A 26,953-nucleotide genomic window follows, 5' to 3' on the forward strand; every position below is an offset into this window, starting at 1 on the left:
ACAGACAAGAATCCCTACTCCCATGGGGAAGAGAGACAATAGAGAAAAATAAGTAAAATGTACTGTGCTAATTATTACATAGTAATAAGTGTGGAAGTGAAAATAAAACAAGAAAAAGAGGTTTTGTGATTTTAGGCAGTGTGGTAAAATAACACAGAAGGCTCGTGAGAAAGAGATGTTGGAGTTAATTGGCAAATTGGAGGACTGGTAAGTCTATGTAGCTGGAGTAGAGGCGGAGAATAGTGGGAATTAGGTTAGCGAGGTAACAATGGCTAGGGCATCTAGGGCCTTTTAGGGCATTGCAAAGAATTTCACTTTGAGCAGAGGAGTGACGTCGATCTAACTTAATGTTTTAGTAAGATCGCTTTGGATGCTGTGTTGAGCATGGATCGAAAGGGAACAAAGGTAAAAGTAAAAAGATAGTTAGAAGCTATTGCTGGCTTGGACCAGGGTAACAGTAGAGATGATAAGAAGCACTCATGTTTTGGGCATATCTTAAAGACGGAGCCAAGAGGCGCCTGGGTGGCTTACTCAGGTGAGCATCCGACTCTTGATTTCAGCTTGGGTCATGATCCCAGGGTCGGGGGATCAAGCCCGCTTTGAGCTCTGTACTGAGCATGGAGCCTCCTTAAGATTCTCTCTCTCTCTCTCTCTCTCTCTCTCTCTCTCTCTCTCTCTTGCAAATAAAAAAGGACCAAGCCAACAGGATTTGTTGACAAATTGAATATGAAGTGTGAGAGAAAGAAATCAAGGATCACTCCTGTACATATGTAAATCTTAATGATAGAACAGAACTCCATAAATAGGAGAGTAGACACTGAGAAGAACATGAGAAAAGCCATGACTTGTTCCTGTGGTTCAGGTAGTAAGGCCCAGTACTAAAAACTGTTGGTCGTGTGGATGGAGGAGTGATGAAACAAATGAGGAGACACTGGGGTTTTGTTATAGATAGGATATGAGGCTGGGAGAGATGAAGGAGGGACAGGGGCATTCAAAGAGCCAGGTTTCTGCCTATGCCTTACCTCAGAAGGAGAAGAGAACAAAAGGATATTAGGACCTTGTTAATAACACCAGCTCTCCTACACCTGGAGTTTTCTCAAAGACTGAAACACAGGCTACCTTTTACATTGGTGGGGGAAGGAATCAGAATTTTAGAGTTGGAAAAGAATTGAGATCTGCTAAGCTAACCTCATTTGATCGATGTGGAAACAAAACTAGAAAAATTAAGTTGTTTTGCCTCAGATTGTGTTCCTAGTGGCAGACTAGTCTCAGAACTGGGGTTTTCTGTTTGCATATTGCACCTCTTTCTGCTGTGGCACAATAAGAATCCCACTAAGTGAGCCTGGACTGTTTATAACACAGTTGTTTTGAAAATCATCCACGTTCCCTACTAAGCACTCCTCTTTTCAACGCTATTTTAATTCTTTTAATTACAGTACAGAGAAAGTCTCAATTAGGTGCTCTTTTTAAGAGTTATAATTTGCCTTTTTATCAAGGAGTGTAAATTCCAGAATTAACAATCTGCAGACAGTCTCAGCACTTGCAATGCATAACAGTATGTGAACTTTAAATACAAATTCTTAAATCCAGAGGCTTTGAATTCACATCTGTTTTCTAGAAATTCCTGGACTTCTGGGAGTTTTTATTAAGTAATCCAGACTTTGCAGCTATAGTTCCCCAGGCATTGCTTTTGATAAGGCTAGTACTGTATTACAGAACAGATATTATCTCCCTTTCAGTTGCTTTCTCAGTAGAGAAAAGGGACAATTAGGGAGTTACCCATGTCTTAACTTTATTAATTTAGCATTAAAATTTCTTTTAAAGAAGTGATAAGGTAGGACTCTGGGCTAACCTCATAGCTCCCTTGGTCTTAGTTTTCTCATCTGAAATGAAGAAATTGGACAAGTTGAATTCCCAAAGTGTCTTTCAGCCCTACAGTTTTGTGCCACATCTGTAAGAAAGATATACAAAAACTAAAACAATTACCCTAGTAGGATAATAGGCAGATAGGTGACTTCTCATCTTTAAAAATCTTTATCTTTATTGTTGTTTTCACTAAAACAAAAGTTAAAGTAAAAGTTACCATATCAGCATTATATAAAATTATTATTAGTATAAAAATAAAATTTCATGCCTGATTGCTATTTTCAAAGAGATCCAATGTTCTTATGCTGTTTCTATTTTCTCTTGCTAGAAATGTGTAAAATTTGAAAAGGTGAACTATCTAATAAAAGATCAAGTAAGGACCAAATGAAGTAAGTCCTACATATGGAGCTTTGTCGCAGACTATGAATCTGGAGTTTTCTCTTGTCCAGCAAGAGAGTGGATGCAGAATTGAATATGATAGAGGCTAATATCCGGGAGGAGTCAAGAGACCAGAACGGCGTTTTCTTCTCCATATTTATTGAGCTCTCAAGATCTTACACACATGGTGAAAGTGAAGAAAACAGTATCTTACACATGTGAATGTGGAGAAAACAATCAGATAGTAATCATTAACTTGTACGTGTAAGAAGCAAAGGGTTTAGGGGGCAAGTGGAATTTGTGATCAAAGTATATATTAGTGTCAGATAGAAAGTAATTTCCTGCAGGTGATATAACAAGTTGCTCATGATCCCATTACAATACCTTGCTAGCTAACTTCAGGTGCTTTAGCTCCATGGTGGCGGCTTTCCACCCTAAGCTTTTTATTTCCCCCATAGTACTTCTTCAAAAAAAAAAAAAAAAAAAGGCGGGGGAGAGAATTGTCTACTCTCTGATTCACTCTTCTTGGTCATACAAGAGAAACTAAATCTGAATCAGGAGGAAGAAATAACTATACCAGAGTCTAGGGCTTTTCAGGCCTCCAAAGTTTTATTCTTAAAATCTGGAGGGTAATTTCCTGAGTACCTTTTTAGATAGAAGCTTCATTTGTTCCCTATGAAGGATAAAGATGTGTGATGTTTACACGGTAGTGAAAATATAAACACTTAATATTAGCATTTAAGTTGGGTTCCCAAACTCCTAGTGTCTGATGACTCCTTTCCCCCACCAAAATAATGTAGACAATTAGTATCATAAGTCTGATCAAAAAGGGTCAAGCTGTGTCCCTAAGTTTAGCTCTTATTTCTATATACTGTCATTGACTAGATTTAGAGGTCCTCTGAAACCTTGACAGGTAGCCAGAATGAGTCTTGTAGCTTGGCAGTGCTAGCCTTTGACTTCAATTGTCTGTCCTTATAGGTCTTTCTGGAGCTTTGCCTCTCTACCCCAAAATTGGGTCTTCAGCCACTTTTAGTTTTTACTCTTTTATAAAGGAATGAAAATCAGATTAGCATCAAATTTTTCATCATCAACAAAGACTGCTATAAACCAATGGAACAATGCCTTCAAATAAATGAGGAAAAATCAGTTTTAGTTTACAATTCTATATTCACTCAAAGTGTCAATCAAAAGCAAAAGGAGAGTAAAGACATTTGGGGAAATGAAAGAACTCAGAAAATGTACTTCCCATGTATCTATCCTGGTAAATTACTGGAAGGTAAGTTCTAACAAAATGAGAGAATAAACCCTCACAAACAAAGAACAAAACAAAAGGGGCGCCTGGGTGGCGCAATCGGTTAAGCGTCCGACTTCAGCCAGGTCATGATCTCGCGGTCCGTGAGTTCGAGCCCCGCATCAGGCTCTGGGCTGATGGCTCGGAGCCTGGAGCCTGTTTCCGATTCTGTGTCTCCCTCTCTCTCTGCCCCTCCCCCGTTCATGCTCTGTCTCCCTCTGTCCCAAAAAAAAAAGAACAAAAAAAGAAAAATAAGGAATTAAAGAAGTAGTGAATCTAACCCAGGAGAGTGATGAATTTAAGTCTAAGTATCACAGTTAGACAACTGGAACTCAATCCAGATTGGAATTGGAATTAAGAGACCTCTAGGAGGAAGTACCTAGGGATAGATGGAATTAAAGAAATCTGTACAAATTAAGATGATAAAGGCTGAAGTTTCAGGGAAAAAAGAAAGGCAAAGAAACATGGAAAACTTGGAGGAATTCAGCACTAGTGGCTCTTCTGAAAAGGACCTACCTGAGGGTGAAATCCAACAAACCAAAAGATTTGCCAAAATTTAAAATCAGGATTGGAGGAGTAGTTGAAAATGGATTGATGCTAAGCATTAAATAGACTTTAATACAGAAAAACCTAAACAATTTTGGGAATTAAGATTTTTAAAAAATCAGACTTTGTCTTGCATTTTCTTCTGTCAATACATCTTTAAAACTTTTTACTTTAAAGAGCTTAGTACTTTTAAAAACTTAATACAGATCTTGCATTTCATCAATACAAGTCTAAACAGGACAGTAAATATCAGGATCTTTTGCCTTTGGCTGGTGATGCTGTGTTTATTTACCTCATGCAGATCAGGACTGAGGAACTAGAAATAACAATGTAGACAAAGCAGATTCAGTGGAGTGAGCAAACTAGAGGGCATGGGCAGGAGGTTGTAGTCAGAGGGGAATTTTATGAGTTTTAAATGATAAGTTACCAATTGTGAAGCATTAGCCAGTAGATGAAGTAGAGTGGATGTAATGAAATTGAGAAAGCTAAGGAATATGAAGGCAGCATGTCAGAAGACATGCAATGTGATAAAAATAAACTATGAGCCATTGACAAAGGGTGAAGGGAATGTCTAGGAAATCAGTAGAAGAGGAAAAGGAAAGGGTAGTGTAAATAAAGGGCATAAAAATACCACATTTCTTCCTTATGATTAATGTATTACTCCAAGGCCTCTGAATTCCAGTAACTTCTATTGAGAAGTTATATTTGGAACTTCTGTTCTAAATCACTCAGTAGTAACATTCAAATACTGTATTTCTCTGATGTATTTCACTGTTCGATTCACAGTCCTCTACACAAATTGATGTTTGGAATTTCCATAATAGTCTCCTCCAAATTTAGAGCATTTGTAGACTTGATGCCAGGGCCTGATTATCTTATCCATGATTAAGGAATAGAACTGAATGATCATCTCTGGCAACCAAGAGAGTTATCTTAATTATAGTATCAACAATTTTTCCAGTAACAACATTGATGATATTTCTTGGGTAAGAATACAATGACTGAGAATACAGGGGGAATAAAGGAATTTCAAGCTACTTTCTTTATTGTCTCCATTTCTCTTACCCCATAAACACACATCACCCCTCACACAAAAACACCCATCTAAATCCCAAATCTTAATGGGTTGTAATAGTATTGATAACTAATATTTGAACTGCTGACACTACTGAGTGCAATATGAAGATCCATGATGGACAGTGTAAATAAAGGACAAGCGTTTTAGCTTTTGTTAAGGATATGGAGAAATTCTTCCACAATCAAGTCAGTGATTGTCTCTCATGTGAATATCGTTATAGTTGAATCCCTGTACACATTTCCTTGGATTAAATTTTTAGAAGTAGAATCTCTGGGTTAGAGTGTGGTAGTTTAGATGATGGCACTTCACAGATAATCCACATCCTAATCCCCAGAACCTGTGACTATGTTAATATAGTAAAAGGGACTTTACAGATGTGATTAAGCTAAGGATCTCAAGATGGGGAAAGTATCTTGGATTTTCCAGGTGGGCTCAACGTAATCACGAAGTCCTTATAAGAGTAGGAGGCAAAGTCATGATGGAAACAAGAGGTTGGAGTGATGTAGGAAGTAGCTATGAGCTAAGGAAAAGAGACGTAAGTAGCATCCATAAGCTGAAAAAGTCAAGGAAATTAATTCTCCCCTCAGAACTTCGAAGAAGGAACCAGCCCTGCTGACATTTTGACTTTAGCCCAGCGAGACAGATTTTGAACGTCTAACTGTAAGTGATAAATTTGTTTTGTTTCCTGCCACTAAACTTGTGTTGATTTGTCAATAGGAAACTAATACAGATAATTTGGAAATAGCCTCACGGTTTTGATCACTGAATTTCCTGTCAGCATTGCATGGGAGTGTTTCTCTTTAATCTCTACTTTTTTATATTCATGTCCTTTTTCATATAAGTGGGCTGTAAACTTTTCTAGAGCATGGAATATGTCCTCTGCTTCTCTTTTCATCTCATACAAGTCTCCTGAACCTGATAAACCCACAAAAGTGTATATTAACAATGGTGATGAATTTCAGTAAAGAAGGCACTAAGGAAAAACTTGACCTGATTTTTTTTTTTAAAGAAATGCCTAAGTTTCACTCTGAGCCTCCTTAAGTATCATATCATGTGTTTTAGAGTTAAGGAAAAAAAGAAAAGCAAGTAGTAGAAGTAAATGTATCAGGAATCCCTAATATCTCATGCTGAAAGAACAAACTTATCAGACCCATTATATACTATTTTGTTACCAAAATGAGAGAAGCAATGGGAAAAAATTAAAGGAAAGAAATAGAAATCTCACACTATGCAGATAAATACAGCAGACACCTGAATGGAGGTCAGGATTAACATTCTTCTCATTCATTTTCCACCTGTGTTGTAACACACGTTTCTATTGTTGCCCTTTATTTTTTTTCTTAATGGCTTTGAGGTATAAATAACATAAATTAAAATGCATGTGTTTAAAGTATACAATTTGGTAAGTTTTGACATAAGTATAAAAGCTGAGAAACCATAACCACAACAAAAATAATGAAGATAGCCATCACCCCAAAAAGTTTCCTTTTCACCTTTGTATTCCCCCTTTCTGCTGGACACAACCTCCCATCTGATCTGCGTTGTTACTATAGATCAGATCGCAATGGCTTTAAGTTGTATAAATGAAGTTCTACAGTATGTACATGTTTTTCTCAAAATAAATATTTTGAGATTCGTCTATGTCGTGTGTACAATAATTCATTCCTCTTCGTTGGATTAGTAGTTCGTGGTTTAGACATAACCACAATTTGTTTATCCATTTATCTATTGATGGACATTTGGGTTGTTTTTAGTTATTGGCCATTAGAAGTAAAGCTGCTGTGAACATTCATGTACATGTCTTTATATGAACATGTGCTTTCATTTCTTTTGGTTAAATACGTAGGAAAGCAGTGTCAGGGTAATGTGATAGATCTATTTCTAACTTTGTAAAAAAAACTGCCAGACTGTTATCCAAGGTAGTTTTACCATTTTGCAGTTTGAACATCAGGGTTTGTGAAAGTTCCAGCTAGTCCACATCCTTCCTTACACTTGTTCTGTTCATTTTCGGTTAGCCATTCTAATAAGTATGTAGTGATATCTCCCAGTGATTTTAATTAGTCTTTCTCTAATAACTTACCATGTTGACATTTTTTCACTCATATCTTATTTGGTGTCTATTTTTGCCTACTTGTTGAGTTTTGAGAGTTTATCATTCTTAATAAAAGTCTTTTAAAAGAGCGTTTGCTTCATATGACTTGCATGTGTTTAAATGTCTTGAGACTTGTTTAACAGCCCAAAACATGGTCTGTTTGGGTAAATGTTTCATGTGCACTTGAAAAACATGTGTATTCTGCTATCAGGTGGAATGTTCTATAAATGTTGATTCAGGTTTGCTGATAGTGCTTAAGTCTTCTACATCTATGGTAGGCAAATTAATAAAACCCCAAAGGTATCTATATCCTAATCCCATGATTGGTGAGTATGTTACTTTACATGGCAAAGGGGACTCTGCTGACATGATTAGGTTAAAAATATTGAGGTGGGAGAGTATTCTGAATGGTTCAGGTGGGTCCAATTTCACCATATGGGCCCTTAAGAGCAGAGGAGTTTTCCCATCTATAATCAGAAGAATCTGGGTCTATGGAAAAAGAGAAATTTAATGTTGCTTGCTTTGAAGACAAGGAGGGCCATGAGTCAAAAAAATGTGGGTGATCTCTAGAAGCTAGGAAAGGTAAAGAAATGATTTTTCCTAAATGATGCAGAAAGGAAGGTAGCCCTGATGATAGCTTAATTTTAGCCCAATGAGACCTGTGTTAACATTTCTGACTTACAGTAATGTAAGATAAATTTGTTTTGTTTAAGCTCCCAGATTTGTGGTAAATTGTTATAGCAGCAAGAGAAAAATAATACATTGGCCTATGCAATTAGTATTTGTCGTGCTCTTCTTCTTGTTATTGTTTACATCCAGATTTCCAATTGGTATCATCATTTTACCTATGTAAAACATTTAATATCCCTAATAGTGTAGGTCTACTGTTGATATAGTATTATAGCTTGTTTCTGTCTGGAAACGTCCTTTCACATTTTTAAACAATTTTTTGTTTTTATTTTTTCACTGGGTAAAGAATTCTAGATTAGAATCTTTACCTTTTTTTAGTACTTTTAAAGATACTGTTCCAATACATAGCTTGCATTTTTTTTTTCTGATGAAAAATTTGTTTTTACTTGTGTTCCTCTTTATGTAATAGGTCTTTTTCTTTGGCTCTGGAAAATGAGTGGGATATGGATTTATAAACCATGGGTTTATAAACATGTATTCTTTGGTGAGAAATAGATCAAATAACCAAGGTCGACAAAATTACATTTGTCTGTAGGCTAACTAGAAGTAACGTACAGTAATGGTTATCAAACTTTTTGGTCTCAGGACTACTTTACACTCTTAAAAATCATTGAAGGCCTTAAAGAGATTTTGCTTATATGGATTATATCTATCAATATTAATGACCATGTTAGAATTGAAATGGAGGAAAAATTGTAAAGTGTTATTTTATAAGGCCATTATATCTTAACACAAGTAACATTTTTTTGAAATGACCATATTTCCAAAACAATAGTGGTTATAAGAGTTACAAAGAAATCTCTTAAAAGGTCCCTGGGTGGTTCAGTCAGTTGAGTCTTGGTTTCCAGCTTAGGTCGTGATCCTAGGGTCGTGGGATTGAGCTCGTTGTCAGGCTCCATGCTGAACATGGAGCCTGCTTGGGATTCTCTCTCTGTCTCTCTGTCTCTCTGTCTCTCTGTCTCTCTGTCTCTCTGTCTCTCGTGCACACGTGTCAAAAAAAAATTTTTTTTTCTTTAAGGATACCTGGCTGGCTCAGTCAGAACATATGATTCTTGATCTTGTGGGTCATGAGTTCAAACCCCACATTGGGCGTGGAGCCTACAAAAAATAAATACAATAAAAAAATCTCTTTAAAGTCTGGGTTAATACATAATAGATAATCTCATCTGTTTTAAGTTTTTATTTATTTTGAGAGCAAGAGACAGCACAAGTGGGAGAGGAGCGGAGAGAGAGGGAGACAGAATCCCGAGCAGGCTCCACACTGTCAGCACAGAGCCGGATGTGGGGCTTCAATCCACGCAACTGTGAGATCATGACCTCAGCCGAAACCGAGAGCTGGACGCTTAACCGACAGAGCCACCCATGCACCCCTCTCATCTGTTTTTGCAATCTGATATATATATGCATTGTTTTGGTTGAAGTTAGGTGAAGAAAGCCTGGCCTCACTTATTAAGTAGTTGGAAAGGGGGAGGGAAATACTTTAATAATCTTTTTCAGAGGACTGTAGATATTAGTCACTGATTATATGAATTAGCCTAATTCAACAAATAGTAGTTTCTCACACGTAGGTTGTAATGTGGAATCTGAAAGCATACCATTGAACTTTTTTGGACTCTGCTACATTAGTATCTACCGTCTGTCCTAGACTTGGGATCTTTTATCTTGGCGAGATTTTATAACCTCATGCATTGGTCAAATACTGGTTACTAAGTTGTGCACATCTTCTAATTCTTACACATATCATTAGATAATATCTTAAAATCACATTCATAGAGATCACCACTGATTTAATAGTCTTTAAATACCAGGAAGCTATTAAAGTCACCATGGCAGATACAATTTTTCAAAATTGTAACTTTCTCTTGAAAGCTTAAATTTCGCCATTGACAACAAATATAATCAGTTGTTGTTCTTGAACTTGTAGGCTCACCTCCCTCATTTTCAAGGAACTGTCCAGATATCAAAGTCTAGAATAACTAGTCTGTATGCCTATTCTTTTTCCCCCAGTTTTATTGAGGTACAACTGACATGTAAATTTGTAAGTTTAAGGTATACAACTTGATGATTTGATATATGTATATATTTTGAAATGATTAACATAATAAGTTATCACATCCATTACCTTATATAGTTACAGTGTGTGTGTGTGTGTGTGTGTGTGTGTGTGTAGTCAGAACTCTTAAGACTTAGTCACTTAGCAATTTTCAAACGTACAATACAGTTTTGTTAACTATAGTTACCGAGCTGGGTATTACATCCCCAAAATGAGTTCATTTTATAACTGAAAATCTGTCCCCTTTAACCCCCTTCACCCATTTCTTCCACCCCTACCATACCCCTGGCAACCACCAATCTACTCGGTTTCCATGAGTTTAGTTCCCCCCCTTTTATTTTTAGATTGTACATATGAAGGAGACCATATGTTATATATGTTGATCTATTTCGCTTAGCACAGTGCTCTCAACATCTACCCATGTTGTCACAAGTGGCAAGTTTTTCTTTTTTGTGTGTTTGTTTTTTGTTTTCATTTTTTTCTGGCTGAGCAATCCATGATACATACACACATATGCCACATTTTGTTTATCCATTCATCCCTTGATGGACACTAGGTTGCTTCATGTCTTGGCTATTAAATAATGCTGCACTGCACATGAGGGTGCAGATATTTTTGACCTAGTGTTTTCATTTTCTTCAGATAAATATCTGAAAGTGGAATTGCCAGATCATATGGTAGGCCTACTTTTAGTTCTAATTCCAGTGTAATTAACATTTAGTGTTGTGTGAGTTTCAGGTGTACAATATAGTGATTCAGCAATTCTGTACATTACTCAGTGTTCATCATGATAAGTGTACTCTTAACCTTCACCTATTTGACCCATCTCCCCTCTGGTAACCATCAGTAGATTCTCTATATTTAAGAGTCTGTTTTTTGTTTTGTTTTGTTGGTTTGTCTTTTTGAATTTGTCTTGTTACTTCCACATACGAATGAGATCATACGGTATTTGTCTATAACTTATTTGACTTAGCATTGTACCCTCTAGATCCATCCATGTTGTTGCAAACAGCAAGATTTAATTTTTTTAATGTATCTATTTAAATTCAAGTTAGTTAACATACAGTGTAATATTGGGTTCAAGATTAGAACCCAGTGATTTATCACTTACATATGACACCCAGTGTTCATCCTGAAAAGTGCCCTCCTTAATGCCTGTCACCCATTTTACCCATCTCTTGACTCCCCTTTTAAGTAACCCTCAGTGTACTCTCTGTATTTAAGAGTCTGTTATGGTTTGCCTTCCTCTCTGTCTCTTATTTTTCCTTCCCTTCCCCTACATTCATCTGTTGAGTTTCTGAAATTTCGCATGAGTGAAATCATAATCCCCGTCTTTCTCTGACTTGTTTTGCTTAGCATAATACCCTCCATTTCTATCCACGTTGTTGTAAACGGTAAGATTTAATTCTTCTTCATTGTTGAGTAGTATTCCATTGTATAAATATACCACATCTTTTTTTTTTTCAAATTTATTTATTGTTGAGACAGAGACAGCATGAACGGGGCAGGGTGAGAGAGAGAGGAAGACACAGAATCTGAAACAGTCTCCAGGCTCTGAGCGGTCAGCACAGAGCCCGATGCGGGGCTCGAACTCATGGACCGCGAGATCATGACCTGAGCCGAAGTCGGCCGCTCAACCTACTGAGCCACCCAGGCGCCCCCACATCTTCTTTATCCATCCATCATTTGACAGACATTTGGGCTCTTTCCATAATTTGGCTATTGTTGATAGTGCTGCTATAAACATTTGGGTGCATGTGCCCCTTCAAATCAGCATTTTTGTATCCTTTGGAAAAATACCTAGTAGTGCAATTGCTGGGTCATAGGGTACTTTTACTTTTTATTTTTTGAGGACTCTCCATACTGTTTTCCAGAGTAGCTGCACCAGTTTCCATTCTCACCAACAGTGTAAAAATGTCCTCCTTTCTCTGCATCCTTGCCAACATCTGTTGTTTCCTGAGTTGTTAATGTTAGCTATTCTGACAGGTGTGAGGTGGTATCTCCTTGTGGTTTTGATTTGTATTTCTCTGATGCTGAGTGATGTTGAGCATACTTGCAATATGTCATTTGCAAATATCCTCTCCCATTCCTTCTTGTTTTGTTGATTGTTGCCTTTGCTTGCAGAAGCTTTTTATTTTGATGAGGTCCGATTTTGATGGTTTCATGACTCACAGGTCTTTTATCCATTCTGAATTTATTTTTGTGTATGATGTAAGAAAGAGGTCCAGTTTTGTTCATGTTGCTGTCCAGTTTTCCAGCACCATTTGCTGAAGAAAATGCCTCTTTTCCATTGAATACTTTTTCCTGCTTGGTCAAAAATTAGTTGGTCATACATCTGTGGTTCCACTTCTGGGTTTTCTATTCTGTTTCATTGATCTGCGTGTCTGTTTTTATGCCAGTACCATACTGTGTTGATGATTACAGCTTTGTAACATCACTTGAAGTCCGGGATTGTGATGCCTCCAGGTTTGACTTTCTTTTTCAAGGTTGCTTTGGCAATTTGGGGTCTTTTGTGGTTCCATACAAATTTTGGGATTGTTTGTTCTAGCTCTATGAAGAATGCTGGTGTTATTTTGATAGGGATTATGTTGAATATGTAGGTTGCTTTGGGTGGTATCGACACTTTAGCAATATTCTTGCAATCCATGAGCATGGAATGTTTTTCCATTTCTTGGTTTCTTCCTCGATTTCTTAAGCTTTTGATAGTTTTCAGCATACAGATCTTTTACCTTTTTGTTCGGTTTATTCCTAGATATCTTACGGGTTTTGGTGCGGTTGTAAATGGGATCAATTCCTTGATTTTTGCTTTCTGCTGCTTCATTATTAGTGTGTAGAAATGCAACTGATTTCTCAACACTGAATATATATATATATATATATATATATATATATATACATACATACATATATATAATCTCCTAGGACTTTGCTGAATTCGCATCTCAGTTCTAGCAGTGTTTTGGGTGGAGTCTTTGGGTTTTCAATGTAGAGTATCATGTCATCTGTGAAGAGTGAAAGTTTGACTTCTTCTCTGCCAATATATATATGTCTTTTATTTCTTTTTGTTGTCCCATTCCTAAGGCTGGGACTTCGGGTTCTATGTAACAACAGTGATGAGAGTGAACATCCCTGATCTCAGGAGGAAAACTCTCATTTTTTCCCCATTGAGGATGATACTAGCTGTGGGCCTTTCATCTATGACCTTTATGATGTTGAGGTATATTCCTTCTATCCCTACTTTCTGGAGGGTTTTAATCAAGAAAGGATGCTGTGTTTTGTCAAATGCTTTTTCTGCATTTATTGAAAGAATCATATGTGTGTTTTTTTTTTATTAGTGTGGTGTATGACATTGATTTTTCCAAATTTGGAGCAGCCCTGTAGTCCAGGAATAACTCTCATTTGATCTTGGTGAATAATTCTTTTTAAGGTACAGTTTAATTTGATATGCTAGTATCTTGTTGAGAATTTTTACATCCAGATTTATCAGGGATATTGGCCTGATTCTCCTTTTTAGTGGGGTCTTTGTCTAGTTTTGGAATCAAGGCAATGCTGGCTTTATAGAATGAGTTTGGAAGCTTTCCTTTCATTTCTGTTTTTGGAACATTTGAGAAGAATAGGTATTAACTGTTACTTAAATGTCTGCTAGAATTCTCCTGGGAAGCCACCCAGCCCAGGACTGATTTGTTGGTAATTTTTTTATTACTGATTGAATTTCTTTGCTGGTTATGGGTCCGTTCAAATTTTGTTTCAGTTTTGGTAGTTTGTGAGTTTCTAGGGATTTGTTCATTTCTTCCAGATTGCCCAGTTTGTTGGCATATAATTTTTCATAGTATTGTCTTATAATTGTTGGTATTTCTGTGGTGGTGGTTGTGATGTCTCTCTCATTGATTTTACTTATTTGGGTCCTCTCTTTTCTTTTTGAGAAGTCTGGTTAGGAGTTTATAAGTTTTGTTTATTCTTTGAAAGAACCAGCATTTAGTTTCCATTGATCTGTTCTATTGGTGGTGGTGGTGGTTGTTTTTGTTGTTGTTTATTTATGCTCTAATCTTTATTATTTCCCTTCTACTGATTTTAGGCTTGATTTGCTTCTCCTTTTCCAGCTCCTTTAGGTGTAAGGGTAGGTTGTGTATTTGGGACCTTTCTTGCTTCTTGAGATAGGTCTGAATTGCAATGCACTTTCCTTTTAGGGCTGCCTTTGTTGAATCCCAAATGGTTTGGACCGTCGTGTTTTCATTTTCATTTGCTTCCATGTATTTTTTTTTTCTTCTTTAATTTCCTGGCCAACCCATTCATATTTTAGTAGAATATTTTTTAACTTCCATGTATTTGAGGGCTTTCCAAAAATTTTTTTCTTGTGGTTGACCTCAAGTTTAATTGCATTGTGATCTGAAAAGATGCATGTCAATGTTAGTCTTCATGTAATTGTTGAGGGCTTATTTATGACCCAGTATGCGATCTGGTCTGAAGAATGTTCCATGTGCACCCAAAAAGAATGTGTATTTTGCTGCTTTAGGATGAAATGTTCTCAGTATATCTGCTAAATCCCACCTGGTCCAGTGTGTCTTTCAAAGTCATTGCTTCCTTGTTTTTCTGCTTCGATCATCGGTCAATTGCAATAATGTGGTATTAAAGTCCTCTACTATTACTGTATTATTATCAATGAGTTTCTTTATGGTGATAATTTTTTTTTTTTTTTGAGAGAGAGAGTGCAAGTGGGGTGGGCAGTGGCAGAGGAAGAGGAGAATCTGAGGCAGTCTCCATGCTCAGTGCAGAGGCCGATGTGGGGACTCAATCCTATGACTCTGGGATCATGACCTGAACTGGAATCAAGAGTTGAACGCTCAACCAACTGAGCCACCCAGGCGCCCCTTGTTATTAATTGATTTATATATTTGGGTTCTTCCAAGTTGGAGACATAAATACTTAGAATTGTTCTTGATGGATAGACCTCTTAATTATAATACAATGCTCTTCATCTCTTGTTACAGCCTTTAATTTAAAGTCTAGTTTGTCTGATATAAGTATGGCTACTCCAGGATTCTTTTGATACACATAAACATGATAGGTGGTTCTTCATCCCCTCACTTTCAATCTGCAGGTGTCCTCAGGTCTAAAATGAGTCTCTTGTAGACAGCAAATAGATCAAACTTGGTTTTTTTTGTTTTTTGTTTTTTGTTTTTTGTTTTTACCCATTCTGATATCCCATATCTTTTGATTGGAGCATTTAGTCTATTTACCTTCAGCATGATTATTGAAAGATATGAATTTAGTGCCATTTTGTTACCTTTACAGATTTTGTTTCAAAGTCCGTTTTGTCTGATGTCATTATTGCTACCCCACCTTTCTTTTCACTTCCATTTTCACGATAAATATTTTTCCTTCTCTTCACTCTCCATCTGCATATGTCTTTATGTCTAAAGTGTGTCTCTTGTAGAGAACATAGAGATAGGTCTTACTACTTTATCCATTCCATCACCTTATGTCTTTTGATTGAATGTGTAGTCCAATTACATTCAAAATAATTATTGATAGGCATGTACTTCCATTTTGTTTTATTTTTGTTTTTATAGTTCTTTCTTCCTTTTTTTCTTAGGTTTATATATAATATGCATATAGCAGTCTATATTAAGTTAATGGTTGGTTAAGTTTAAAACCCATTCTAAAAGCACTATTCTTTTTTTTTTTTTTTTTTACTCCTCTCTGTTTTAGGTATATAGTGTCATAGTTTACATCCTTTTGTTTGCTGATTCCCTTGACTGATTTTTATAGATCTACTTGATTTTACTGCATTTGTGCTTCCTACCTTTCTAACTCCTATTTATGGTCTTTCCTTTCCATATAGTTTTAATTTTTTGAGGATCCTTTGTACCGCTTTTCAGAGTGACTGTACCAATTTACATTCCCACCAGAAGTGAGTGCACAAGGTTCCCTATTCTCCATATATTCACAAACCTTTTCTATTGTCTTTTTTGATGAGAGCCATTCTAACAGGGGTGAGGTGATACCTCATGGTGTTTTAAAACATTTTTTAAATTTAACTTAAGCGAAAACAAGAAAAACAGAAACCACTCATTTCTCTGACTCTCACCCCCTGCCTCTTATAACCACCAATCTGTTCTCAGTATACGAGTTTTTTTTTTTAATTTCACATACAAGAAATAATACAGTTATTTGTCTTTGTCTGTCTGATTTCACTTAGCACAATGCCCTCAAGGTCCATCCATGTTGTCACAGATGGCAACATTTCATTCTTTATTATGGCTGAATAATAATCCAGTGTGTGTGTGTGTGTGTGTGTGTGTGTGTGTGTGTGTTGTGTGTATTCTAACAACATGTGAGGTGATATGATTTTGACTTGCATTTCCCTTATAATTAATGATACGAACATCATCTTTTCCTGTACCTGTTGGCTATCCAATGTCTTCTTCAGAAAAATGTCTATTCAGATTTTTTGCCATTTATAAAGAATTTGTTAAAAGACAGAAAGAGAGAGCGCAAGTGGGGAGGAACAGAGGGAGAGAGAATCTTAAGCAGGCTCCATACTCAGGAGCCTGATGCAGTGCTGAATCCCATGACCCTGGGATCATGACCTAAGCTGAAATCAAGAGCAAGACCCTCAACTGACTGGGCTACCTAGGGGCCCTAGATCTTTTGTCATTTTTTTTTAATTTAAACTTTGGTTTTGCTATTGAGTGATAGGAGTTCTTTATATATTTTGGGGATTAGCCCCTTATCAGATAAATCCTTTGCAGTTTATTTTTCTCCCATTTATTAGGTTGCCTTTTCATTTGTTGATATCCTTTGCTATGCAAAAGATTTTTAGTTTGATGTAGTCCTGCTTCTTTATTTTTGCCTTTCTTTTCCTGTTGGTATCCTATTAAAAAAAATCATGAGGGGTGCCTGGGTGGCTCAGTCAGGTGAGCATCCGACTTAGCTCAGGTCATGATCTCACAGTTTGTGGGTTCAGGCCCCTTGTCGGGCTCTGTGCTGACCGCTCAGTCTGGAACCTGCTTTGGATTCGGTCTCTCCCTCTCTCACTGCCCCTCCCCGACTTGTGCTCTGTCTCTCTAAATAAACATTTTAAAAAAATCATCATGAAGAGGCACCTGGGTAGCTCAGTCAGTTAAGCGTCGGACTTTGGCTCAGGTCATCATCTCCCGGTTTGTGATTTAAGGCCTGGTGTCCGGCTCTGTGCTGACAGCTTAGAGCCTGGAGTCTGCTTTGGATTCTGTCTCCCTCTCTCTATGCCCCTCCCCTGATTGTGCTTGGTCTCTCTCTCTCTCTCTCTGAAAAATAAACGCCAGAGAGTGTTATGCTAAGTGACATAAGTCATGCAGAGAAAGACAGATACATATGTTTTCACTCTTATGTGGATCCTGAGAAACTTAAGACCATGGGGAAGGGGAAGGGGGCAAAAAAAAAGTTAGGGAGGGAGCCAAACCATAAGAGACTCTTAAAAATTGAGAATAAACTGAGGGTTGATGGAGGGTGGGAGGGAGGGGAAAGTGTGTGATAGGCATTGAGGAGGGCACCTGTTGGGATGAGCACTGGGTGTTGTATGGAAACCAATTTGACAATAAATTTCATATTAAAAATTAAATTAAAATTAAAAAACATTAAAAAAAACTTCTGAAGAAAAGAAAACATGAAGACTGATGTCAAAGAGCTTACCACCTATTTTCTTCTAGGAATTTTTTGATCTTCAAGTTTTTAATCTATTTTGAGTTGATTTTTGTATATGGTGTAAGGTAGTAGTCCCATTTCATTCTTTTGCATGTGGCTCTCAAATTTTCCTGGCACCATTTGTTGAAGAGACCATATCCTCATTGTATATTCTTGGCTGCTTTTGTTATAAATTAAGTGACTATATATGTGTGGGTTTATTTCTGGTCTCTCTCTTCTGTCCCATTGATCTTTGTATCTGTTTTTATGCCAATATCATAACGTATTAATTAGCTTTGTAATATAGCTTGAAATCAGAACCTGATGCTTCCAGCTTCGTTCTTTCTCAAGATTGCTTTGGTTATTTGGGGTGTTTTGGTTTCATACAAATTTTGGGATTGTTTGTTTTATATCTGTGAAAAATGCCACTGGGATTTTGATAGAGATTGCATTGAATCTGTAGATTGCTTTGGGTAGTACAGACATTTTAATGATATTCTTCCAATCCATGACATGGAATATCTTTTCACTCATTTGTCTTGTATAGAACTTTTTTAATCAATATCTTCTAGTTTTTAACATACAGACCTTTCTCTGTTAAATTTATTCCTAGTTCATTGTTTTTGATATAATTGCGTTTGTTTTCTTAATGTCTATTTCTGAAAGTCTGTTATTAGTGTGGAGAAACCAATAGATTTTTGTGTATTTTGTATCTTGAAAGTCTACTATTTTAGTTGTGACAGGTTTTTTTTGGGGGGGGTATTGAGGGTTCTCTACATATAATCTCATGTTCTCTGCACAAAGCTACTCCTGCCTTTCCAATTTGGATGCCTTTTATTTATTTATTTTTGCCTGATTCCTCTGGCTAGGATTTCGAGTACTATGTTGAATGAAAGTGGCATCCTACTTTCCTAATCTTAGAGGAGAAACTTGCAGCTTTTTGCCATGGAGTATGATGCCATGGAGTATGATGCCATGGAGTATGATGCCATGGAGTATGATGTGAACTTGTCATCTATGGCCTTCATTATGTTGAGCTACATTCCCTCTGTACTTGTTTTATTGAGAGTTTTTGTCATAAAGGGATAAATTTTGTCACACGCTTTTTCTTCTGTTGAAGTTTTGTGGTTTATACCTCCTTTTGTTAATGTGCTGACCATATTAACTGATTTGGGGATGTTGAACCATCCTGTATTCCTGAAATCCCACTTGATCTTTTTAATGTATTGCTGAGTTTGGTTTGCTAATGTTTTGTTGAGGATTTTTGCATTTAAGTTCAGCAGGGATACTGGCCTTTTTTTTTTTTTTTTTTTTTTAAATTTTGAGGCTTGGTATTCTTTGAATGTTTGGTAGAATTCAACAATGAACTTGTCCGGTCCTGGTTCTTTGTTGGGAGGTTTTTGAATACTGATTCAATCTCCTTACTAATAACATGTCTATTTCATTTTGGTTTTGATTTGCACTTTCCTGATGATTAGTAATGTTAAGTGCTTTTTCATGTATCTGTTGATCATTTCAATGTTTTCTTTGGAAAAATGTCTATTCAGGTGCTTGGCCATTAAAAAAATTTTTTTTTTAATGTTTATTTTTGAGAGAGACAGAATGCGAGTGGGTTAGGGGCAGAGAGAGAGGAAGACACAGAATTAGTAGAAGCAGGCTCCAGGCTCCGAGCTTTCAGCACAGAGGCCGTCGCAGGGCTCGAGCTCCCAAATCACGAGATCATGACCTGAGCTGAAGTTGGATGCTTAACTGACTGAGCCACCCAGGTGTCCCATTGTTTTGTCTTTTTGATACTAGCCATTCAGGCAGATTATGGTGATATTTCATTGTGATTTTTGGTTTGCATTTCCCTGATGATTAGTGATGTCGAGCATCTTTTCATATGTCTGTTGCCGTCCTTATGTCTTCTTTGGAGAAAAATCTGTTCAGGTCCTTTGCCTGTTTTTAACTGGATTATTTGGTTTTTCTTCATGTTGAGTTATGTTCTTTATATATTTTGGATATTAATCCCTTCCAGGATACATCATTTGCAAATACCTTATCCTATTCAGTAGGTTGCTTTTTAGTTGTGTTGACAGTTGCCTTCACTGTGCAAAAGTTTTTTATTTTGATGTAGTCCCAATGGTTTATTTTTGCTTTCATTTCCCTTGCTTTGGGAGACCTATCTAGAAAAATGAGAAGGCTGATGCCAAAGAGATTACTGTGTGTATTTTCTTCTAGGACTTTTATGGTTTCAGGTCTCACATTCAGGTCTTTAATCCATTTGGAGTTTTTGTGTATGGTGTAAGAAAGTGGTCCAGTTTTGTTCTTTTGCATGTGGCTGTCCAGTTTTCCAGCACCATTTATTGAAGAGACTTTTTTAACCCATTGTATATTCTTGCCTCCTTTGGCATGGATTTTTTTTTTTAGCTAAAATTTTTTTAGGTTTATTTAGGAGAGTGTGCACATGTGCACACAGCAGGGAAGGGGCAGAGAGAGAGAGAGAGAGACACCCAGAATGCAAAGCAGGCTCCAGGATCTGAGCTGTCAGCACAGAGCCTGACATGGGACTTGAACTTGGAAACCACAAGATCATGACCTGAGCAGAAGTCGGATGCTTAACAGACTGAGCCTCCCAGGCACCCAGCACAGATTAATTGACCATATAACCATGTGCTTATTTCCAGACTCTCTAGTTTGTTCCATTGATTTCTGCATCTGTTTTTGTGCCAGTACCATACTGTTTTGATTATTATAGCTTTTGTAGCTTTTATCTTGAAATCTGGATTATGATACCTCCAATTTTGTTCTTCTTTTTCAGGATTGCTTTGGCTGTTTGGGATCTTCTGTGGTTCCATATAAATTTCAGTGTTATTTGTTCTGGTTCTGTGAAACATGCTATTGGTATGTGATGGGATTGAATTGAATTTGTAGATTGCTTTGGGGAGTTTGGACATTTTAACATTACTTGTTTTTCCCATCCATGAACAGAGAATATCTTTCCATTTGTGTCATCTTCAATTTCTTTTAATCAGTGTTTTATAGTCTTCAGAGTACAGGTCTTTTACCTCCTTGGTTAAGTTTATTTCTAGGTATTTTATTGTTCTTGGCACAACTGTCAGTGGAACTGTTTTTCTTATTTCTTGTTCTGCTACTTCATTATTAGTTTAATATATATAAACCAGTTGTGCTTCTATAATTTGATATCCTAAAATTTTCCTGAATTCATTTGTTACTTCTAAGAGTTTTTTGGTGGAATCTTGGATTTTCTATGTATAGTATCATGTCATCTGCAAATATCATGTGCCTTACCAATTGGATTCCTTTTATTTCTTGTCTAATTGCTGTGACTAGAATTTCCAGTACTATGTTGAACAAAAGTGGTGAGAGAGGACATCTTTGACTTGCTCTTGACCTTAGAGAGAAAGCTCTGTTTTTCACCAGTGAGTATGTTACTGTGGGTTTGTCATATGTGGCCTTTATTATGTTGAAATATGTTCTCTCTAAACCCACTTGGTTGAGAGTTTTTATCATGAACAGATGATGAATTCTGTGAAATCTTTTTCTGCATCTATTGATGATGATATATGATTATTATCCTTCATTTTGTTTATGTGGTGTACTATGTTGATTGATTTGCAGATACTGAGCCATATCTATATCCCTGGGATAAACCCCACTTGATCATGGTAAATGATCCTTTTACTATATTGTGGATTCTGTTTGGTAATATTTTGTTGAGGATTTTTGCATCTATGTTCATCATGGATATTAGCCTGTAGCTTTTGTTTGTTTTGTTGTTTTTCTTTGTTTTTTGTTTTTGTTTTTGGTGTGAGGATGGGGGTAGCATCTTTGTCTGATTTTTTTTTTTTTTTTTTTTTTTTTTTTTTATATCCACGTAATGCTGGACTCATAGAATGTACTTGGATATTTGGAAACTTCCCATCTGCTACCTTTTGGAATAGGTTGAAAAGAATAGATACGAAGTCTTGTTTAAATGTTTGGTAGAATTTACCTGTGAATCCATCTGGTCCTGGAATTCGGTTTGATGGAAGTATTTTGATCATCAATTCAATTTCATTACTAGTAATTGGTCTGTTCATATTTTCTATTCCTGATTAGTTCTGTAAGATTGTATATTTCTAGAAATTTATCCATTTCTTCTAGGTTGCCCAATTTGTTGGCCTATAATTTTTCATACTAGTCTCTTACCTTTGTATTTCTGTGGTGTTTGTTGCTACTTCTCTTGTATTTTTGGTATTCTTTAAGTCCTCCATTTATTTTTCTTCTTTTTTGTTTTTTTAATGTTTACTTACTCTTGAGAGAGAGAGAGAGAGAGAGAGAGAGAGAGAGAGAGAACAAACAGGGAAGGGGCAGAGAGAGGGAGACGCAGAATTCAAAGCAGGCTCCAGGCTCCAAGCTGTTAGCACAGAGCCAGATGTGGGGCTTGAACTCACCAACCACGAGATCATGACCTGAGCTGAAGTCAGAAGCTCTACCAACTGAGCCACTCAGGCACCCCATCCATCTTTATCTTGAGTCTGGCTAAAGGTTTATCAATTTTATTTTTGTAAACAACTTGTACATGGTTTCATTGATGTTTTCTATTTTTATTCGTCTTAATGATTTCCTTTCAGATCTTTATTATTTCCTTCTTTCTACTAACTTTGGCTTTGTTCTTCTTTTCTAGTTCCTTTAGGTGTAAGGAAATTTGAGACTTTTCTTGTTTCTCTAGGTAGGCCTATATTGCTATAAATTTCCCCCTTAGAACTGCTTTTGCTGCATCCTACAATTTTTGAACTATTGTGTTCCCACTAGTTATTTTTGACAGCCTTTGTATTCTTAGAAAATACAAAAAAGCTTAAGTGATCTTTCAAAAGGAATCTTTAAAGATGCTCTCAATGTATTTTACTACCTGTTTTGACTCCTCCTCATTTTAGATCTTCATTGTGAGTGAGTATTCCCAGGTAGGTGAGAAAATCTTTAAAAAACTGCCCTGTGTCTATGTCCTTATACTGTTATCTGTGGGGAAAAAAACCTGATGGCTTTGTTTCTAAAGACCCTAACTTCATGTATTTACACACACCGTATGTGTGATTATCTAGTTCTGCCTGTTTAATGAGATTAAGAACAATCTTATTTCAGGGTCAAAGTGCAGCCAAGTTAGTACTACTTGAAAAGCAGAATTTAGAGACTTTCACATTGGAAGTTGATGTCAAAATAAAACTACTGCACTTAATTAGGTTCTAACACTACGCCCTGCTACTTCTCTCTCTCTCTCTCAAGATACCACTTTTGTCCTTTCCTAGTAGATAGATCCCCTTTAAAATAAAACTTTACCCTGTTTTTTCTAGAAAGCCAACTAATAGAACTAAACTCTACCTTTATTGGTCTTCTCCATCTTTCCCAGAGTGACCTGCATCTTCTATACTCTTTGGGTTCAAGTTAAAATGTCAAAACCACTCTATCTCATCCCAATACCCAACTGCCTCCTGGTCTCCATTAGGATTAGGTTTGGCTGCATGTGACCACAAAATCAAAATTAAAATGGTTTAAACAAATTAAAAGTGTCTTCCTTTTATGTAAAGATGTTCCAGAGATTTTTAAAATAAATTTCTCAATCTTAATTTTCAGTATGTTTAATATGAATATAACCCACATAAACAAAACTTTCTGGAGTCTTCAATAATTTATTTCTTAATTGAAGTAAGAGTGGTAGAATATCACATTAGTTTCAGGTATATAGTACAACAGCTCATTATTTGTATACATTTCAAATTATTTCCATTATAAGTCCAGGTAATGTCCATCACCATTTATAGTTACAAACTTTGCTTCTTGTGATGAGAAGTTTTAAGATCTACTCTTTTCGCAAATTTCAAATGCACAGTGATGTATTAACTATAGTCACATTGCTGTGATTACATTTCCAAGTGTTACATATTTTATTACTGGAAGTTGTACCTTTTGACCCCCCCCCTTTACCCATTTAATCCTCCTCCCCAACCCCTGCCTCTAGAAACCACCAATCTGTTCTCTGTATTTATGAGCTTCATTTCTGTTTTTTTGGATTGCACATATAAATTAAATCATATGGTTTGTATTTCTCTGTCAGACTTAATTCATTTAGCATAATGCCCTTAAAGTCCATCTATATTGTTCCAAATGGCAAGATTTCCTCTTTTATGGCTGAATAACCACTGCAGATGGATTCAATTCAGGCCTCACATGACAACTACATCAATTTGAGAGATCAGCTCTTTCCAGCAATCCACTCTTCCACCTGTAGGATGAGGCCCTCACCTTTGTGGTTCAAAATAGCTGCTAGATCTCCAGCCATCATCTTTACTCCAGATAGTAGGAACAAAGAAGTCACCAAAAAGGTGTCCCCTTTAAGACCTCATCCCAGACTTCTCACATATCAGTGGCCAAAACTTAGCCATATGGTCACACCCAGCTACTGAAAAAGCTAGTCTGACATTTGGGTGATACCCTGAATGGCTTAATGTCAATGTTCTTATTTTCAGGAAGATGCGAAAAAGGGCTAATTCAAGGCAACTATTTGTTCTGCCTTTCCTTCCCAAAAAGACACAGCCTATGAAAAGACAGCCTGACCCTTTGGGAAGTTGACCAAAGTTCAGTATGACTGAATTGTTGTGGGGCAGAGGTACATTGAGCAAGAGTGGGGAGTTAGGTTCTGAACATGTAGGTCTTGTATATAGACCATCTTAAAGAATGGAGACTTGAGTTTGAGGTTATTGGGAGACACTGAAAGACTTTCAACAAGAATGTGATGTTCAATTTTGTTTTAGTGTGGCCTACAATTTTGTTTTAGGACTTCTTTTGGAGGCTCTGTGGAGTACAGGTTGGAATGGGATAACTTGAAGTTCGTAGTGGCCTTGACAAGTGCAGTTTTGGTGAAATGATGGGGACAGACATCTGACAGGAAAGCAATCCCAAATCTTAGCTTTTCATATCCTTTATCTCTTCATTTCTCCTGATCTTTTCCTCTCCCCACTTTATGACCCTTATGTGTACTACGTCAGGAATCCTTTTAACATCCCACTCTTTGACCATCCTTTTTTTCCTTCTACTAATCTACGGTAGCACTGTCCCTTCAAAAAATCTTGACTCCTAGAGAGGGAGGGAGGTAAATCATAAGAGACTCTTAAATACGTAACAAACTGAGGATTGAGGTGGAGATGAGGGGAGGGCGGGGGAGAGGGGAAAATGGGTGATGGGCATTGAGGAGGGCCTTTGTTGGGATGAGGACTGGGTGTTGAATCACAAGAATCTACCCCCAAAACCAAGAGCACACTGTATACACTGTATGTTAGCCAACTTGATAATAAATTACATTTTTAAAATGATTAAAAAAAACAGTATAACTGTACCGAATCTGTAATGGAAACTGTTTAGCTATATGTGGAGTTTTCCTCTGTAGTTCAATACACTTTAACAATTAAAAAAAAAAAAAAAAAAAGCTTTAGTCCCAAACACTGATGCTACTACTTGGCAGCATATGGCAACCACTCACCCACATCCATCTCCTGTCTCCATTGCCCTCTTCACCTAGCTTAGATTCTGTGCTGCCTCCCTAAACTTCTATCCTGGACATACCTTCAATCTCCTTGCCTTTTTGTCCCTTTATCATGACCACTTTATCCGTTATTTCCTCCTTTTTTTTTACTTTAACTCACTTGTCTGATCTCCATTAGACTCAAGTTTGATACTTAAGTGTCTTCTATCTTAAAAACAAGTCTTCTCTGTGGGTCATATCTACCTCCTTTTACAACCCAACTTCTCAAAAGAATTGCTATCTAATTAAACTCCACCACCTCCCCTGGACTCTTGTCAGTTATATGGAAATTGAAGTCGTCAAGAATAATGACAGGAATAGCTGTCTACAAAATATTGATCCAGGTGTTAAACTCTGTAATAAATGGGAGTAAAAGAGGGTAGTAGCCTAATGGTTAGTAGCTGGGACTCATACAATCTTACAAAGGATGGTTGTAACCATCAAATTACAACAAGTCACTGACACCAGAGTGAGGAGCTTGAAGTTAGACTTATATTAGTTAAGGAAGATAATGTGACATCTGTTATACAGGAGAATTATGGAGCAAACCACATGTATGTGTGTGTATATGTATACACACATGTATGCGTATGCTGTCATTTACATAAAATTGTGTGAATATGCGTATGTGTACATATGTAAGCACAAAATTATGTCTGAAAGAGTTCAACAAAATTTATTTTCATTTAAATTCACGTTAGTTAACATATTGTATACTATTGGTTTCAGAGTAGAATTTAGTGATTCATAATTTACACATAACACCCAGTGTTCATCCCAACAAGTGCCCTTTTTTAATGCCCACAACCCATTTAGCCCATTGCCCCACCCGACACCCCTTCAGAAAACCTCACTTCTCGGGGCGCCTGGGTGGCGCAGTCGGTTAAGCATCTGACTTCAGCCAGGTCACGATCTCGTGGTTCGTGAGTTCGAGCCCCACGTCAGGCTCTGGGCTGATGGCTCAGAGCCTGGAGCCTGTTTCCGATTCTGTGTCTCCCTCTCTCTCTGCCCCTGCCCCGTTCATGCTCTGTCTCTTTCTGTCCCAAAAATAAATAAACGTTGAAAAAAAAAAAAAAAAAAAAAAAAGAAAACCTCACTTCTCTATATGTAAGAGTCTCTTAATTGTTTTCCTCCCTGTTTTTTGTTTTTAATGTTTATTTTTGAGAGCGAGAGAGCCAGAGAATCCTAAGCAGGCTCCACGCTGTCAGCACATGGGACTGTATCTCACAAACCATGAGATCATGACCTGAGCCAAAAATCAAGAGTTAGACACTTAACTGAGCCACTCACGTGCCCCATTCCCTCTGTTTTTTATCTTTTTTAAAAAATTTTTTTAAATGTTTATTTTTGAGATGGAGAGAGAAACAGAGCATACATAGGCGAGTGGCAGAGAGAAGGGGAGACACAGAATCCAAAGCAGGCTCCAGGCTCTGAGCTGTCAGCATAGAGCCTGATGCAGGGGCTTGAACTCACCAACCACAAACCACAAGATTATGATCTGAGCCAAAGTCAAAAGCCCAACCAACTGAGCCACCCAGGCACCCCTCTCTGTTTTTATCTTATTTTTCCTTCCACTATTTTCATCTGTTTTTAAATTCCACATATGAGAGAGTTCACCAAAATATTAATAGTGGCTTCTACTGGGTGTTAGGATTTGGGATAATGTTTACTTCATAGTGCTTTAAAAATTTTTTTTTCAGAATATTCTTTAAAAATATGTGTAGTCTTTAATCTTTGAA

At 36.9% G+C, this 26,953-nt stretch overlaps 1 long non-coding RNA gene across 2 annotated transcripts in view; it reads left to right on the forward strand.

The window, feature by feature from the left end:
- The first annotated feature begins 332 nt into the window (after positions 1 to 332).
- Positions 333 to 26,953, forward strand: part of LOC125167520 (uncharacterized) — an 80,980-nt gene continuing 54,359 nt past the window's right edge. Inside the window, exons 1-2 of one of the 2 annotated variants that reach the window (XR_007152810.1) lie at positions 333 to 405; positions 5,747 to 5,819. This is a non-coding gene — a long non-coding RNA (uncharacterized LOC125167520). Of the gene's footprint in view, positions 536 to 5,746; positions 5,820 to 26,953 lie in introns of both variants that reach the window. The other variant, XR_007152809.1, reaches the window with a different exon arrangement.

Source organism: Prionailurus viverrinus, chromosome B3, assembly GCF_022837055.1.
Source record: "Prionailurus viverrinus isolate Anna chromosome B3, UM_Priviv_1.0, whole genome shotgun sequence".
NCBI lineage: Eukaryota > Metazoa > Chordata > Mammalia > Carnivora > Felidae > Prionailurus > Prionailurus viverrinus.